This window comes from Argiope bruennichi, chromosome 6, assembly GCF_947563725.1.
Source record: "Argiope bruennichi chromosome 6, qqArgBrue1.1, whole genome shotgun sequence".
Taxonomy (NCBI): Eukaryota; Metazoa; Arthropoda; class Arachnida; order Araneae; family Araneidae; genus Argiope; species Argiope bruennichi.
In genome coordinates, this window is record NC_079156.1 from 63,049,665 (window position 1) to 63,069,327 (window position 19,663).

Sequence of the window (19,663 nt, forward strand, 5' to 3'; positions counted from 1 at the left end):
AATAAATTTCCAACTCTCCATCGTTGAATAGAAACAAAACTTTTTATTGCTTCAGCGAAGATCTACCTGGTCATTCCTTGTTCAGTAACTAGCTCGTCGGAGTCATAGCAGCAAAATTTGTTTAACGTTTTAGAATACTGTTGAACAAAAGAAAGTTGGATTTTCATTTTTGCAGCAGGCAGTGAGCCCCGGATTCAAGAAAATATTACTAAAAAACGAATAATAAATCGAATCTCGAAACGGTTTCCGAAGTTAAAAATGGTCATTCAAAGTTTTCTCGTTCTTTCTTCATCGCGTGTGAGAATCGATTTCCAAATAGGTCAGCTGTATTGCTTAGTAGGAATGACCGATATCTGAATAGAATTGTTCACAACTACGCATTTCGATCATTTTTTATAAAAAAAAATGAAAAGATCGGGAATACATTTTAGAAAGAAATCGGAAATATATATATAATATAAATTCTAAAGAAATTTCAAAATCGTGTTTTGTGAAAAAACTTGTCATTATCAGGTAGAATTAATTCCTGTGGCTAAAATGTGATTAAACTGTATCACATGTTTGTCTTAAACTTGGTCTTTGTCTACCCCATGACGATCCGTCTATCCGAAAGTGTGTAAGACCTTGAAGCTCGCCGGGGTGGGAACCGTTATTTATTTATTGAAAGGCTTAAAGTCATCGGCAGAATATAGGGATAAATAAGTATATACATTATAGTTCATTTGACTAAAATAAAATATTTAAATTAAATAGTTAGCAAACCAAATCTGATTTCAAGAGACTAATATGAAAAATACATAGAGAAAGCAGTGACACACCTAAGCATAATAATAATATCACAATGTCCAAAAGATGGAAGACATAGTATACTGTACAGCAATATCAAACAATGTACCAATATCTAAAATCATATATCTTTCCCATTATATAAAGTGAAAAATAAGTGAACGATACAACTATAAAGTAGATCTAAAATGACAAACGCATTAAAAAAAGCACTAGAAGGTAAATCAAGAATATGAGCAGAAACGTACAAAGTTTTTAATAGCTATAATTGTACATAGAAAAACAACTAGAAGCTGATCCATAATAATTACATAAATAAGGAATCAATTAAAACAAGACTGTACACAACACAGATCCATCATCCTATCCTCTTCTGTGTTTCTTCACAAATATCTCTTTCACCATCACCCTTAGTGAAGCCTCGTTCCAGAGTACACTAAGAAACCAATGAGGTTTGAATTCGCTCGAGGGGCGGGTGAAGTGATAACTAGTGAGCGTACATTCAAAAGCGAAGGGGTTGGCGTTCCCTAGACCATCGCAGATGCAAAATGTCTTAAACTTAAAAATACAAAATAATTATGCTTAAAGATTTTAAAAGGCTGTTAATTAAAGACAATTGATCAGAATGAACTGAGCAGGCCATCGCGGTGGCAGGCGGTAAGGTCTTGGTTTCGGAGCCGAAGGGTTCCAGGTTCGAGATCAGATTCCACCTAAGAACCGTTGTGAAAGTGTATCTGGTGCACTTTAAATCCGTCAGTCAAACATTCTCCAGTTGGTGTAGTGCGGAAGTTTGTAGGGGGTACCGTCCTCGTCATCTGACCACTGTTCAAAATTACAGGGTATGTCCCAAATGTTGCTTTAAAATGGGACGTTAATTATAACCAAATTAAAACAGTTCTGTAATTTGAGTTCATCATAGGGATGCGACATATAATATATAACTTTGCCAAATCTGGGACATTGCAGAAAAGAGTCAAGCTTTATAAAATAAGATTTCAAACTATTTATCTCATTTTCCTCTGCATTTATCATGTCAGACTACATGAACAGTTTGTACGTATAATTTGTCAGATCATCGATGTTCAGTTTCCTGACCATTAAAAGATCAAAAGAAATGGCTGAGTAGCTGTAATTGGGATCTTCTACTATTCCGGATTTTGCAGGATTTTGTGTTTATTTCTTGTACATTTGTACTGTGCACTTTTTGTGACTACCATTGAATGTTTCAAAAGATTTTAATATGATGGAACCTTCTATTATGTTCTGGTTTTGTTGATGCTCGAAAAATACCTGATAATGTATATTAAAACTTATTTTGCTTCTGTTATGATGCGTTTTCATTTTTTGCCTGGAATTTTAGTTTAGTATTATTTTTACTGCAGTTGTCGAAGTTTCGCTAATTTAAATAAAAAATAAATTGCATATAATCCACTTTAATAATAATCAGATTTTCTAATAAATATTATACGAAAACTACTTTTCATAAATTCCAAAGCCAGTTTCCCACAGTTCGCAGATTTGAAATTATTTTAAATATATTTGAAGATTAGATATTTAATTTTCCCTAGGAGGAGAAAACTAGGCACATTATATGAAAGCAACATTTATTTGAATATATTATTACAGATCTATAATATTGCTTCCCAACACGATAAGTGGACTGGAATGACCGTTTTATTGCGAGATCTGTTGGATGCTTATCGGATGCAGAATCAGCATGGCAAAAATTTGGAGAAAAAATAGATAAAATTATAATCTTCCAGAATTTTGGCGATTTAGCCAATAGGAACCGAGATATACCTGATTGTTCCAGAACCTTCTCTGCCGGGCTCGGGAACTATAAAAGGCCGGCATTTTAAATTGAAGACAATCGTGGAAAGAGTCGTAGAAAGGTTTAGAATCGCACAACGAGTCAGCCACAAATGTTGCATCGAATATTCGCTGTCGGCGAATAGTTGTATAGTAAAGGCGAATAGTTGACAACAGCGAAACACAAGCGTTATCTTGGAGCTCAAGCGTTTGCTGCATTGAGCCGTGTGCCGAATCCTAGTGTTTATTTTAGAAGCAGCATCGAGTCGTGTGAGGTGTAGCCAGGCGTGTAGTAGTGAGTTTGCAGTCGGATACATCTAAAGCATGGAGATAGTGCAGAATGATAGGCAGTTGGAGAGGCCTTATAGTGAAGCTACGTAGATTCCCTCCTCTTCCTCCTGAATTCTGTATGGCAACTTTGTGTGCTGTGGTTGTTATTACTACTTACAGGCTACTGTTTGTTGTAGTGTGCTGCTGCGTATTGCATGTGTTAGTCTGTGTATTTATTTTTCCATCCACTAAAAAATGGAAAGAATGCCGAATTCATAACAATATATTCAAAATTATTGATATAAAATATTAAATTTATCATGTATAGGTTCAAACTTGAATTCCATTTAATCTATGTAGTACATTTAATTGGTGTATCTTTTGCTTAATTTATTGAAAACAATTATGGTTCTTTGCGTTTGAAAACCCATGTTCTATTGTAAAAAGCTTTTTGTATATTTTACTTATAATGAAAGCTTGTAAATATTCATTTGATGCACATTGTATCATGTTCATAAACATTAAAGTATATATTTTGCACACATTTATTTTACTTAACTCTGTAGATTGACGAGACTCTTTATAACTTCATTATGAGGTAGATGAAAATAATAAACGAGTTTCAGGAACGGTTATTTAATTATTTTCTAAGTTCCACATTTCACAAGACAAAACAAACACGAACACGAAAATACACGACACTCATTTAGAATACAATCTGATAATGACCACCAAGAAGGATCATGGGAAATATACATCGATGTTAATATAGTAACGCCATATTTTGTATCAAAAGAGAAGGTAATGGAGTTATGTAACCGCTACAACTAGAAATTATTTTTATTATAATTTATTTCTTGCAACACATTTCTCTCTTTAATAGGTAGAACGTATATTCTTATATTCATATCAAGGAATATAACTTTAATCATAATTGATTTCTAATCAAACATCGGAGGAATTTAATTTGATCAGCCAAGAAAGTTTACAGCCTTTTCCCGTATTATTTCTCTCCCCGTGATTCTGAAAGCCAACCAATCAACGTCAGGAAAAGAGGAATTCCCTCGTAAGTGACGGTGATGAAAAGGTCGGATCACACGATTGGTTGAGTACATCTCCTTCCTATGTTGATCCGACCGAATGGTCACTTTCGCACTCTAATTGGTAGACGGAATCAATTGATGTCTTTGGGAAAGAACTTCGGAAGAGTTTTCACTGAATAAGATTCAAACCACATCTATTCATATAGAAAGAATATTTACACATTTTTAGAACCATGTGGGGTCGTTAAATAAATGAAAAATTTGTAAAGAATATTTCTTTTAATGTTTAATAGCAGTTTTTCTGGGCTATAAGTCTGCATCGTGATTTACAAGATAGAAGGTTCTTCGTAAAAATTTCAAGAATATTTATTTCCATTTTTTTTCTGGGCCGAAGTGGCCTGGTGGTAAGATCTCGGCTTCGGAACCAGAGGGTTTTAAGTTCCAGACCCGGTTCCCCGAAGAACTGGTCTGATGCACGTTATATCAGTTGAGATTAAACGTCCTCCCGTTGGTGTAGTATGAAAATTTGGAGAGGGGGTACCAGCTCAGTTATCATCCTCGTCATCTAACCGCGATTTAAAATTATGACGTCCGTCCTAAAATAGCTCTAGGGCTGCTTTAAAATCGGACGTTAATATAACCAAACTAAACTTCCATTTCTCCTCTACTACTTTCCAGAGTCTGTGTATCGTGGTGTGTTTGTATTTAGAATGAGCTTTTTCAAGATATCAACGGCTGAATAATCCATAGGTAAAATATCAGGGAACTTCCAGGATTATATTGTAAAGGCTTATATTAAACAACTGTATCAAATCTGTTTTCAAGGAATGCAATGGTATTTTTCGAAGTATGATTCGTAACTTTGTTTCGTCTAGTTTCACTCCTTGAAAGTCATTGGAATAAAGAAATATATTTTCATATGTAGATATCAGACATATATTGTACAACTTTCCTTTGAAAGTACGTTGAAATGATTTTAACATTTTCTTTCCATTCTTTGTTTCTAATTTTCTATTGTAGGAGGATGTACATTTCTACTATGGAAACATACATATGTACTCTGCGACAATATGAAACGCTTAGTAAAGCTATAATAAATATGAAACGCTTAGTAAAGCTATAATAAATATGAAACGCTTAGTAAAGCTATAATAAATATGAAACGCTTAGTAAAGCTATAATAAATATGAAACGCTTAGTAAAGCTATAATAAATATGAAACGCTTAGTCTTCATGAAGGGTCTTAATTTATTTCCTATTAAATAGTTCTCATATAAGTTCTACAAATTGTTTTGTATTGAGTCAAATGTTTAGGCAAAAGCCCAGAATATCATTTTTTTAGCTTTTTAAAATTGTATTTCTAAGTGTAAAGTAAGCAACATTATCTTGTTTATTGTTACTACCGATATATTTAAATATTTTGCAATTGCCTCCTGAATATGAGCATTTTTTCTTGTTACCAGCGTTTTCACATCAGAAATGTTTGAAGCATTATGTATCTTTTTCGGCTGTTCCTTTTGAATCTTCTTTTCATGTAGAATGAATGATTAGCAACTTCCCTTTCCGCTTACTAATGTTGCCTATTTTCTACATAGAAATTTTAATGTGATGCATTTCAGGATGTTTTTGAACTATATAATAAATACATTTTTCTTTGAAAAATAAAAATATATGTCCTTTAATCTACAGCTTGTTTACATCTAATAATTTCGAAAAATTCGTTATTTAATTAATTATATAATTGTTAAATTATTTAAAGAATTACTGAATTATTAAATTATTAAATTTAGAATTTATTATCAAATTATTTAACTTTTTCGTGGAAAAAGCAGCATAAGTCCTCTACCTGCCGGAAAACAGCGTGATATACCTTTCAAGTTCGCGACAAATGCAAAGCGGCATACATTATTTATTACGCGACATACAAAGCAGTACATTTTCTTATATATATTAGATGCTATTCAAGCCACCTAAATGTTCAGGAAAATAACATAAAATGTAAATTGACAAATTAGGATAATTTCACAAATGCTATTTTATGATAACCTTGAGTTTAAGTGAACTTGAAAAAAAATCTCTTTTTCAAATTCTTAACTAAATTATTATCTTGGTAAAGAAATAAATCAATACGGTTATAAATGTTGCTCCGTAACAATTGGACGTAGAAAGAACACTAAACTTAAAAGGTGAAAATAATTAGCTAGTGATTATTTAAGCAGTAATCCTCAGTCCAATCATTTAAAATGTAAACCTTTTCAGTAGTAATTTTTTTAATCCAATTAGTTTACCAGTTTCAACGGAATTCCGACTCAATTTCGACAGGCATATTTCAATAAAAAGGTCGCATCGTTTTGCATTTTATTGGAAGCGAATATTCATAATTTTCATTGCTAATTTTCACCTTTAATCAATAACATCGATTCACAACTAGTTTCAAAGGGATGAAGGTTTAATCTTTTTTACAGAAATACAAGAAATGGGCAAGAAGGAAAACTTTATGATATTATATTTACTATAGAAAATAAACAAATTATGTGAAATCGGCAAGAAAAGAAAAATCTTTCATCAGAAATCAAGAAACAATATTTTCAAAGCTATATTAGATTCATAACTATGAAAAAAAATATTAAAAGAGGTCAATATTTTAAAATTTTTTTTGAATCTCATTTAATGGGAGGACAACATTAAATTTTATGATATATTTTCAGTTCATGATATTTTTGTGATGTCAAAGAAAATATAATTTTTTACAAATACTCCTAAGATACCGAGTTTTACAAATACCCGTAAGAATTCAATTAAACAAGCATAAAATCCTTGCATTTTAGAGACTTATTATTTTAATGTTGAAAAATAATGGCAAAACTTTTTTCTTCTATTTCCTTCAATTGATTAATTAATATTTTCTTTGAAACATTGTTTCTTAAAAATAACGCATGAATGTATATTAATATAAATTATTTTTAGAAGAATATCTGACATTTATTTAGGGAAAGAAAAATAATTCAATTCCAAAAAAAAAAAAAAAAATCTTATTTATTAAAATTGCTTCGATTAAATATTTTCATTAAAAAAATAGTTTAAAATAAGGTTTGTTTAACTGCTTTTTAGGTTTTGTAAACTTATTTGTGCAGTTCCAGTTCCCTTAAAATAATATATAATTTCCTCGAAAGATAAAAATAAACATTTTTTTTTTATTTTTCTAAAAATTATTTTACTCTCAATTTTCGCGAGAAAATATATAATTAATCATTTCAGGTTTTTTTATTTATCGTGAAGCCGTCAATATAAATTTTTATTTTAAAATAAAATCAATAAATCTTGGAAAAATGTTGCCATCATCAAAAGTAACTATCTTTCATTAAAATTGAAAGGCGAAGGCAATGAACTTTATTGCTTTTGACATGCCATCAAAAATATAAATCATCGTTTGCTTTATCTTTTCGCGAATTATTATTTTCGAAATAAAAGAAGAGCTAACTAACACTATCTTTTTTAGTTTTAGTTTCGTCTTAGAACGTCTTAAAATTTCCATTTTTATATTTCCTCAATATTCTTCTAACATTTAATTTTTAATTTAATTATTAAAGATAAATATTTACTTAAAATTCTTTGAGCATCTTTTAAACTTTTCAGTATTTTGCTACATAATTTAAATGTTATAAAGTTGGGATTGCGAACAAAGTAATAAAATAAAATCTAACCTTTTCTCGTAGCTTTTTCTAAAATGCTAACTTATGAATAATTGAATGTCCTAAGTCATCGTTCAAATTCATCATTTTTATTATTATTATTATAAGCATAGGTAATATACTTCATTCTGTAACATATTTTTCATATTAATTTTTTTTTTTGAGAATTTTAATATTGGCAAAATCCAAAGAGAATTTGTTTTTTCAGGGCCCAAGGAATACATACATTTAACACTCATCACACCTCCGTTTCTAGAGCTCGTGCAGCCCCTTTCCGGTCTGGTATAGATATAAGTGGATTTTATTTTTAAAAAATTACACAGCAATCAGAAAGATACAACCAAATGACAAAATACATATACAAACAACATAACAAGAAATGATAAAAACTAGAACGAAAAATTTCTGGAGCACAATAAAACTGGATTAATGAACATAATAATGTGCAGTATGAGTGAAAATATAAAGAAATTATAAATATTTATTACTTGAGAGGGGGGGGGGGGGTTAAAGAATAAATTATGAATAAAATGTGAGGTTTATTATATGGTGCCCCAAAAAATTGATAGGGTTAATCTAATTGGAACAGTTCTCCATGAACAGTTAGGAATTTAATCATGTTTATGATTCTTTTTTTTGGAAGATGAATTATTAAGGGCTCTTTTGTATCAAAGACTTTCTAGCGAAAATGAGGGTTGTCGGAGGTGCCATGAAAGAGTAAAAGGACAAGATGTCGCAAAGTGGATGGTATCTTTGACTTCTTCACAAGAGCAATAGCCATCTTCCGATAAATGGAAACGGTGAAGAAAAGAAGGGAATGGACCATGTCCTGTTACAAACAGGATTTCTTCACGAATCTAGGATAGTGGTTGTAATTTTACTGTTTTGATGACTTTATAAACAGAACGACCAGTATTTCCATTATCCCAAAGATTTTGGATTTATCCCATTTTCTTATAAATATTTTATGAAGACACTATTTAAGATGGCACCGAGATTTTGGATAACGGCTACTTTTGCTAGATTATCAGCTTCTTCATTACCCCGATTATCAGCATGGGCTTTGATCCATCTTAAGAGAATGTTTGGGTTTTGGTGGAGTAGGGACTGGATGTCTCGGAAAAATTGATGAGGGGAAGTGGGGATCTTATATTGCTAGCAAACTTGAAAGACTGTATGTCCAGATTTTATTCGTCTCGTTTTCTTCATTAGCTCCTCTCTTTTCAGTCCAAGTAATTCGGCTTGAAACACAGTATGGAATTCCTCTAGTTTTCCTTTCCATTCAAGGACTTTTATGCCATTCGAATGCGCTATATGAACAACCTGTTAGGAATACATACAATAAATATTTGGTTAACTAATAGTTTATGTTAGTTTTTTCTAAATATATTTTAAACCGTCAATTTTTTTGTTAAACTTCGGAATAACCCATTCAGAATTTTTTATCGTACTAATAAACATAGCAATGGATGCCATAAGTGCTTAGATTTTTATCTTCACACATGAGGGTTGTGTATTTTGTAATATACTGACGCAAATTGACATTTTGTATTAATTGTCTATCACTGGCGAGGGCCGAGATGGCCTGGTGGTAAGGTATCGACTTCGGAACCCAATTTCGCATATGAACCGTCGTGTAGACGGGTCTGGTGAACCTTAAATCCGTCATCTGACCACGGTTCAAAATTACGAGGTTCGTGTCAAAATAGCTCTAGTGTTGCTTTAAAACTGGACGTTAATATAACTCAATTCAACTATCATTGGCAAACGCTAGTTACGAAAGATCTATCTCTTGTGTGAAACTAGCGTTTTTACTGAATCAATCGATTGCGATCAATCGTAAATACAAGTATCAGAAAGTTGAACGTGTTTTGAAATCTTTTTCCTGATATTTTGAAATTAGAATTTGCAGGCACCTGAGATGAGAGTGGATGTTGTTGTTACCTGATTAACAGGTAACAACAATTTTTCATAAGGATAGCGGGATGCACCTCCTTATGAAAAATCTGGATAGGTGATATTCATGCTATACAGTCCTTAGTGCTCTTATTATTATCAGTTGTGTTCTTCATTTCATTTAGCACCTCCAAAAGCTTAGTACCAGGATAAATATTACACATCTTATTTCTTTATAAATGCATTTTAAGACATGTTAATAAATTATGGACTTTTAAAGTAGGAGTTAATAAAAAGCGTAGGAAAACTTTCTCTGTTTACATGCTTGCATTTACAGTAAAAGAATCGGTATTTTTTTGTCAAATTTATTTAAAACTGACTATGTATGCAAAAATACGATTGTACTTTATTAAGTAATTCATGAGTTTTTATTAAAAGAAGAATTCTAAGTATCCTTCCATTGGAATTTAAAAAATTCCTGTTTATATACTTGATAAAGCACTGATATGAAATCCTTTGCATTATATTTTTTTCGTGAATGATTTTCATTCCTCAACTTCAATAGAGATTTTTTTGATTTTTCTTAAAGTGCCCCCCCCCCTTTTTTTGACTGCATTTAGCTATTTCCTTTCCATTTGTTGTTAAAGAATACAGAACCTAAGGAGCTAGATTTAAGAAAGGAACACAATTTTTCAGTACTTAAATATTAATTGTAAAAGTTGAGAATTTAAATTTTATGTCAATATTCACACTTTTTTAAAATAAACTATTTTTAGGCATAACAAAAGGCAAAGAAGTCCTTGTAGTATCCTTTTAGTGAAAATGTGTTTTTTCCTATTCAAAGATATAACTATGCTAAGGGCAGATTTGTGTCAATACTAAAAATATCTTATTTCGCCGTTTCAGACAAAAAAAAATTAAAATATCACAAAAAGCAGACGGAAATATGAAATAAATAATTAACATTGAAGAGAAATCCAACTATATATGTACAATCTCTTCGTTTCAACAATATTGATTTTAGAAAAAAGTTACGAAATCTATTTGCTCACAATTTGTAATGATTATTTGAACTTCTTAACACTTAAGCAAATCAATGTTACAACCTTTAAGGCAGTGACAATCTTTTAACACCAAAAAAAAAAACTTTATTTAGAGTGAACTAACTGATGAATTTTATGTTCTTTCCTGTAATAGTGATATTTGAGTTCTTTAGTTTGTATAATAAAGTTACATATTCAAAGTAACAAATTTAGTCCATATGAACTAAAAACGAGAATTATTGTAGACATAATTATTTATTTTGGCATTTAAGTTAAGAACGGCATATAAATAAAGATACTTAGAAAAATACGCCTGCAACACATTGCAGCCATGGAAATAGAAGTCAAATTACATCAACATTGCTATCACAAAAAGACAAATTCGATATCATCAGAAATAAAAGATTCCAGATGCACTGGTATAAAAATAATAACAAAATACACTAGAACATATTATTAAACTACAAATATATTAGAAACAAATATTATCCAAGCATTTGTTATAGACCATTGCAGTTCAAGTGATATATTTCTAAGCATAATCTGTTGCTCGACTTAAATTTGTCACTAAACTTGTAAATCAAAATGTAGGTGGACACTATTAACGAAAGATGACACTTCTCCAATTGCAGGAATTTTCCCCAGGAGAAATTAAAATTTGCTCCTCACTTCCAACGTTGTAGGAATGCATGGGCGTGTTGACATCGGAAACTGTAAAATATTAACGATTTCTAACTGTTTCTCTAATTCTCAGCTGTCATCTTGTCGAGCTTAGAGATAAAGTGAAATTCTTTCTGATCGACTGCGAAGCTCATTCGTCGGCAAGCAGAACTTAGATCATCAGTGTATGTCTCTATTGACTATTAAGATATCGGAAGAAGCAAATCCAGCTTCCTGATATCAATGCGCCTAGCTGAAATTTCTTGGTTTATTTTGACATTTGTGGAATAAAAAAAAACTTTCATATAAAATCTCAATTAAAAATATCAAATTTTACAAAAAGTGCTAGAAAATCTTTAACTGACATTTGTTTTGCTTGTGGAAAATTTAAATAACTTTTTGCATATTACTTTTGTTGTGAACTTTTCCGCTTCGAACGTTATAAGTAGTTTTTATTTATAAGTAAACTATCTGACATATCTGCAGCTTAATTCATTTAAATTAAAGTGAGGAAGGCATAATATGCAAAGTGCTTTCGGTAAAATATTTAGTGAGTTCTGCAAAGCTATTAATGCTGTTATTTATGTTATTTAAATAAATAATGTCCGATTATAATTACGCAGAATCAAACACACTTTGAAAAAGAAATTCTAATTTTACCGGAAATGAAAATTTAATAGAGGTAACCATATAATTACAGCCGATGCAAAGCAAACACTATCAAGAAATAATTATAGTTCTTCGATGTTGTCAGCAGTGTTTTGTGTAATTTGTCTCCATCGATGTGATAAGTCTTAGAACTATTTTGCAGTATCGATTTTGCTGATGGTTCGGATAGAATGGTCTATCGCTTTAAGAGTCTTGAGCTGTGGTGACCAGGTGGTAAGTTCACAGCTCAGAAACTGGTAGGTTTCAAGTTCGGGACTCAAGTTCGTCCGAAGAACCGTCGTGTATTCGGGTCTACAACACGTTAAATTCGTAAAGGGCCAAACGTCCCCTGCTGGTGTGGCGTGTTAAAAAAAGTTTAAAAAAGAGGGGCTCCAGTTTGGGTGTAGTCGTCATGTGAGAGCGGTTCAAGATTACGAGATCCGTCCCAAACTAGCCCTAGAGTTGCTTTAAAACGGCTCATTAATATAACTGATTTGAAACGCTTTAAAAATCTCTGTAACAATACATTAGCGAATGCTATGAAATGATTCATTCTTTCGAATCACATCATAGCCACGCATTCTTAAATACAGGTAGAGTAACTTCCAACATCAACAACTAAGATAATTTTTAACACTTTAATTCTATATTGTTTAACATATTCTTTAAAATACTGATCTACTTATAATTTAAATAAAAAGCCGAATTTTTTAAATACTGTTGCAAAACTGTAATATTATTTTCTTGTGTATCTCATCTTATAATAAGGAAGAGAGATTTGCAGATATATTTAATGAATTCTCGATCAATGACCCCCGATCTTGGTGACAGATGTAACTGCTATTTGGCAAAATAAATTGAAGGTTCTCGAAAATACAAGAATTATAGTAATATCTATTGAACGTTATTCCTATTTTGACGTAGCGATGTGCTGCCTCCTTATATTTTGAGTTTCTATAAATATTGTTCGTTGTTTATGCCTTGACTGTAATTTTGCTAACTTCATTATTATTAATAATAATAATAATAAAGCACCGTTATCTGTTATTGAGCTTGTTGTGGACTCTTTGCCCCATACATACCTGGACGAATTTACTAAGCAATATTAAAATAAACAAATAATTACGTTGAAATAAAAAATTAAGAAATATATATGAGAAAGCCACAATAAATATAAATTAAATTTTCGTCTGTAGTAAAAATAACTAATAATAAATTAATAATGACATTCCATTACTTTAGAAAATTCGCTGCAGAATTATTTGAAGGACTGCTTGAATCGTAAAACATTTTCTATTCTACTTTTCTTAAAGTAGGAAACGATCCAATTTCCTGAGATACTTTTCTAAGGATTGTGACGTCTCAGTCGACAATTTGTATCAAAGACTCGGAAAATACGAGGTTTCAGAATGGATCAGGAGACAAAGAAATGATAGAATTGTGAATAAAGTAGACTCCATTATTTTTCGCTAAGTACAGGAGAAAAAAGTATTGCAGGAAAAAGAAATCCAGACTCGAAATGGCACTTTTTAGACCTTAGAATGAAATAATAATTTTTGGTGATATACCTGTCAGTATTTCCGTGTGACACGAATCAGTTTAGGAAATTCAACGTTTAAGTTATAAAATAATTTGCATTCATTTCTAAATTCATGCTGTTTCTCGTATTTATTTCTTCTCGTATACGTAGTATAGAGGAAGAATCGTAACTGTCAAAAAATCCCAACTCAGGCTTTTGACGTATCTCTATATTATTGACCTTTCTGAGTTTGAAAAATACATATTTAGAAAATGTCTGACTCTCTGTTACAAAGATAACTAAAAAACTCTTTGAGCTAGATGGTTGAAATTTGGTGTATGATCTTATTTCGGTAACTTTTAAAATTATTTTAGAGTATTTTAAGAAAAGAAAATGCGTAGTTGTATTTAAGTAATTCATAAATTTATTTCAAATTCTATTATCAAAGCCTGTCAATATAGCATTATTTAAAATCAATATGGTATCTTTATATAATAAATGAAAGTAGGCTTACACTGGAATGAACAGTAAAACATTTCGGTGGCTGAGAACAAATATATGACTTGAACGGCAAAAAGATTTGGTGGTCAACAACAGACATACGATTTTAACTGTAAAATTGCTTTAGTGGCTGGGAGCAGACATCCGATCGATTATGAATGGTTAAACAGTTTTAGTAATTGACAAAAACAAAAACAAAAAACATATGACTAAAATGAGTTTTAGTGGTTGACAGCAGACATATAACCGTAAACGTTTAAAATGTTAACTATGACATTCTAGAGAATTTCTGATTTGTTTATAATTAATCAAACGCCTTTGTTATTTCAGATACATAAAATTGCTCTATATTAAAGAAAATGGAAAATCTACATTCAACTAACTTACCAAGATTATTGTAAACGCCAAAATAAACCAATAGAGACCTCCTATGCTAATTCCCTATGACTTTATTTCCATAATTATGTAATTTTATATACATATTTTTTATAACTATATTTTCCATAACAGTTCTCCAGATTCCAGTAATGAACATTAAAAAACAGCTCTAATTAAAATATTTAGATTATGAGAAACATAAATCTGTTATCTAAAATATGACAATATTTTTAGTTAACCCTTTTTAGGGCCATGGGAAGTATGCTTCCCACCAAATTTATCAATCTTTGTATGATATTATGTAGGTTGGCATAAGTTCTGACACATTTTTTTAGTAAGTCAAAAACTTAGATGCTTCAGTTCTTTATCTCAGACCAAATGATGTGTCTTGATTTGTTACTTAATTATTAATTAACCAAATTAATTAATTAAATTAAATTTATCTAATAAGCTAAATGAATCCCCTTTTCTTATTCTAATTTCAAGCCTAAAATATTTTAATATAATATGACTAGAAAAAAATGGCCCTTGAAAGGGTTAAATCAGGTTTCTAGAGGGTAATATATATTTAACTTATACAGTGGAAGAATCGTATCGTAATAACAAGATTCGTTTCTCTATTCTTTAAAAATGAAAATTCTAAAATTGCTTGAACATAGAAGTATTAATATTTAAATTACAAAAACAAAACAGTAAATAATGCAATTATGATAATTTCAGTTTTTTTTTCTTCTGTAAAAGTATAATATACTCCTAGTTAGTGAAATTATTTATCGCTATATGCTTAATATTTGTATTTCAAATGCTCTCTAACACGTTGCACATCGTTCTTTCAACGCCAATTAATATTTTAAAACATACGTTCTGGAAAATGAAGTTCAAAACTTGTTAACTTTTAAAATTTTTCTGTTTTGTTTTATACATTGTTACATCAAATTCGAATCAAATATTTACTTAAGAAAAAGGTAAATAAAAAAAATACTTCGAAATATTCCACAGATAATTTGGTTCAGTTTGATTACAGCTTTGTTTCAGAAAATTCAATTGATCAGATAATTTAGATTCTTGGATTAAGGCTTGAAACAAATTGATGCCATCTATTTCACAGTTTAATGCAAGCTGATAAAACTATGATTATCTCAGTTAAATTCCAATTCTTTACTGAAACTGAATACTGCTGAAATATACACAATCAGTGAATTACAATAATTTCAGTTTGGACATTATAAAGAATGTGAAAGAAATGAATGTGAAAATAAAGAATGTGTTTAAAACACCTTTTCGAACACTCTGTTTTATACTTAAAAGCCTAAATCACTGCAAGATCCTGAACTGCTTGACACTCGTTTAAAAAATCGAACTCGTCTGTTTCCATCTCTAAAAAACTGAGGAAGAATGCAGAGAAGAACTAATTGCCAATGGAAAGTTGCCAATTCCAGTTGATAAAAGTGCCATTGAATTATCAGTCGGAAGATTTTTACTTTGTCATTCATTCAGATTCTGTTATAGTGAAGATAAATAGTTTGAAATGGTTTATTTTACGATTCATTGTCTCAGTAAATTCAAGCACTTGACTCAAATCCAAGTTGATGAAAGCAAGAAACTGTCATGACTTAACGTTTCCTCGGAAAAGAGCTGAAACTGCAGCAATTCCAAGTTTCGTTATTATTTTTTATTAATATACGTGTTTTATGACTTACGAGTTTATAAAAATGGAATATAGCCATCTGGGGAATAAAATTCTTCCTGAGAAATAAAGTTTGATGTAAAAAATTGCCAACAAATAGAAAAAAAATACTTAATGTCCTATCCGTAGTAAGCCTTACTTTTTATTGCCTTACTATCTAAGTAAATTAAGAATTATATTAACGACGTTTATTTCTGTAAGAATTATAAAAAAGAGTCAAAAAATTGGATATCGAAGCTTTTTTTGAAGAAGGTTTATATTGCAGACATCCGAGGAAGTCAGTTTTGGATTTTTTTTAAGTACAAAACAACCATAGAACTAGATAGATAAATAAAATTTAACACATGCCACAATGAAATGCAAAAAAATATCATATTTTCCAGTTTAATACATTTAAAACTTCTGCTTTCCAAAACCTTATTTTTGTTTTTCAATTCCAATATGTAAATATTCTGTTCCAAATCCTTTAAGGAAAAAAATTAAATACTAACTCAAATGCATACCTTTAAAGGTACCAAAATATTGGAATGGAATGCCGTTTTACGGTTAACGTTATCAAAATACTGAAGTGAAATACTAAGCTTCAGTGGTCCATATCGCACAAGGAATACAATCGAGTATACATTCGAACAACCAGCAGGTGCATTAGTCAACTATGAGCCACATTCAATATCAAAGCTGAATATGCAACCAAAGAATGTTTGCTCTGGTTTTGGAATGTCTGATGTTCAGTATAAATTATCTTTTTTATTGAATCGGGATTTACAATAACAGGAAATATCTCTCTACTCTTATAAATTTTCTATGAATGGAACATAATTTAATATTTTCTTGTAATAGAATATTTATAGTATATAAATGTTTTCCACAACCTAAAACAGTAGAACAAGGATATTAGTTCTCTTTATCATAAAACTTAGAGGTGTCAAGCGAAAACCATAATAACAAAAGGGAACTTTTCGCAAGTGGAATTAACTAAAAGAAATAACACACAATTTAAACAATTAATATAGTTTTTAAAGAATAATTATCAGCAATCGAAGGACAACAAAGTTGCTTGAATAAAAACAAATAATGCATGATTGGATAAAACCTTCCATTTCTGTCCAATTAAACTGTTATTGCTTATTATTATTAACATTTCTTTGAACACTCACTTTAAGTAGTCCAATGATTTTTTAATACTATTTTGTACACATTACCAATTTACTTTTCACGCTGGACACAACTTGTACTTGTAGTTACTGTTACAGTACTATTTTTGTTCACCTTTTTTATGATGTCTGTTTTATATTGATTAAACAGTGTATCCTTTTCAAATTAACTTACGAGTATACCCTCTATACAGGTTACCCTCTGCATTTGCAATTCCAAGCTACATTGTCAAAATTACCAATTACTGTATGCCTGACTTACCCAAAAAAATTTCAAACTTTTAGAATAGTCTGTATATTCAACACAAATTTCACTTTTTTTCTTAACTATTGAAATCAACATATACTTTTAGAACGAATTTTATTCTTGCTACTATAAAAAATCAAAATAAATGTTTTGATTACATAAAAGTCAATGACAATTTCTTCCAAATTTCACGATTTAAAACAGTTTTCAAATGATGAGAAAAAAAATTTACCATTCAAATGATTAAACATAAAACATCCTAACGAAATATCACGCCTTTCCAAAACAATCTTGTAGAATCATTTAAAAGTTTTTTCGACTGCTGTAAAATCTAGAGCATTACTTCAGAGCAGAAAGACAAGAGTAAAATTCCGACTAATTATTTTATATCTGTTGAGAAGGTTTCAAACTTCAATTTATTATTTGATTCCGAAATATTTTCTTGATCCGAAGTCGTAGAGTTTAAAGAAACGAAGAAAGGCTTCTTTTATTCAACAATGCATTATAATAGCTTTAAATGACACATTCTGCGTCTATGTCTTACTGTGAGAAATTTATACTTGCATCTGGCTTGTAGGTATAGAAGCTCGCTCAAGGGATAAAAAGCTTTATTGTTTTCCACCTAAGGCGGAAGAGTTGGAAATGAAATTGGAGGTTACTTTTAACCTCTTTTTTTAGTCCTTAGGGATATCAGTGTGTGAGATAATAAATTGTGAACAATTGGCAGTTGAAGAAGCTATTTTGATCTCCTTTAGTAGAAAATGAAAAGAATTATATTTATTTCATTGTAAAATTTTTGCCTTCACAAAATTAAATTCTTTTGACTTTTTTTGATTACGATTAATTTGTGAATTGTGGATTTTTAAATTTTTCTTGGAAAATCTGTACTATCATATACTATTGAAATTGTATAAAATTTAATGTTTTCTGTTTGATGATCAGTATTTTCCTTACAGCTGTTGAATAGAATCATGCCTTTAGAAAAATATAAATACTTGTTTCTAAAATGTCAGTTTAATGCTGCTCTGTTTACATATAAATTTTAAGTTTTGCAGTTCTGCAGAACTTAATATATATGAAGCTAAACTTCACAGTAATATGTTTCTATAAATTTTTTAACCCATATGAAATAAATCGAACGATTACAATGATTTCCTTCCATCAGTTGGTTCCGCAATATTTTTAACCACTTGCTCTAGCAAAAGATTTACAGATGCGTATGCGAAAACAATCCTCTGTAACTCACAGCGATTCCATACCTTGTATCCCATATCTTATAGGAATCGGTAAAAGATTTATATCTTCTAAATTGATTAATTTTTTTATCTAAACCTATCTATCTATCTATTTATCTATCTACTCTAGTAAATTGTGCTCCGTTAAGTAATTTCAATTGATGGAATTCTGGATAAATTCCATTCAAATGATGTTCGCGATAGAAATCGCGAACATCATTTTTACATCTGTGAGAATTGCCTGGGACATTAAAATTCTGTGATCTTGTAGCAAAAGCATTTCGACGTGCAGGCTTCGTCTTTCCAACGCAAAGGGTTAGTGCTCTTCACTTATGATTAAATGTGATCTTCTATCTGTGTAAATTTTGAACGAACTTATTTCTAACACTATCTGTTCAACATATATTTACTGTTTGATTATTTTCAAGAATTTTTGTTGTCGTAGCTGCTTGTTGATAATGGACTTTATCATCATGCTTTTACGTTTTTATGACTGACTACAAATGTTTTATGATTCCAACGCTCTTTTATGTTCCCTTAATAATTTACTTATAATTGGCGCTATGTAGCTAAATATGGCTTTTGAGCCAATAATCATCAATATTAAGTCTTTAAAAACAATAAATGTTAATTTGTTCATTTCTCAAAAACAAGGCAAAATCTTTCTTTAAAAAAAATCTTAACGAATTATGTTCCATATTTTATCACACATATTTTATTCTAAAGAAAAAAAAATTTCAAGAATTTATTAGGCATGATAGTTGCCGATTTATCCAAGATTCATTTCTCTTTCCCATTAAATCCTAAGCTGTCGAACAAACATCTACTAATACCAACAGCTGGAATCTATACAATATGTTCTTTCTTCTCAATATGAGTATGGAAAGTTGACATTTACAAATAATTATTCTTTGCAACTATGCACAGTGCTTATAAAATAACTTCTAGGTCCTAAGCGATTCAACATAATGGAAGATTGGATATAAAGCTTTCTGACTGCTAGTATTATCTTCCCTACTGGAAAGAAAGAGGCCTTATTATGCTGGAATATTTTTTTCCACATTTTGATTTTGCCTGAAGTGGATTTAACAGATT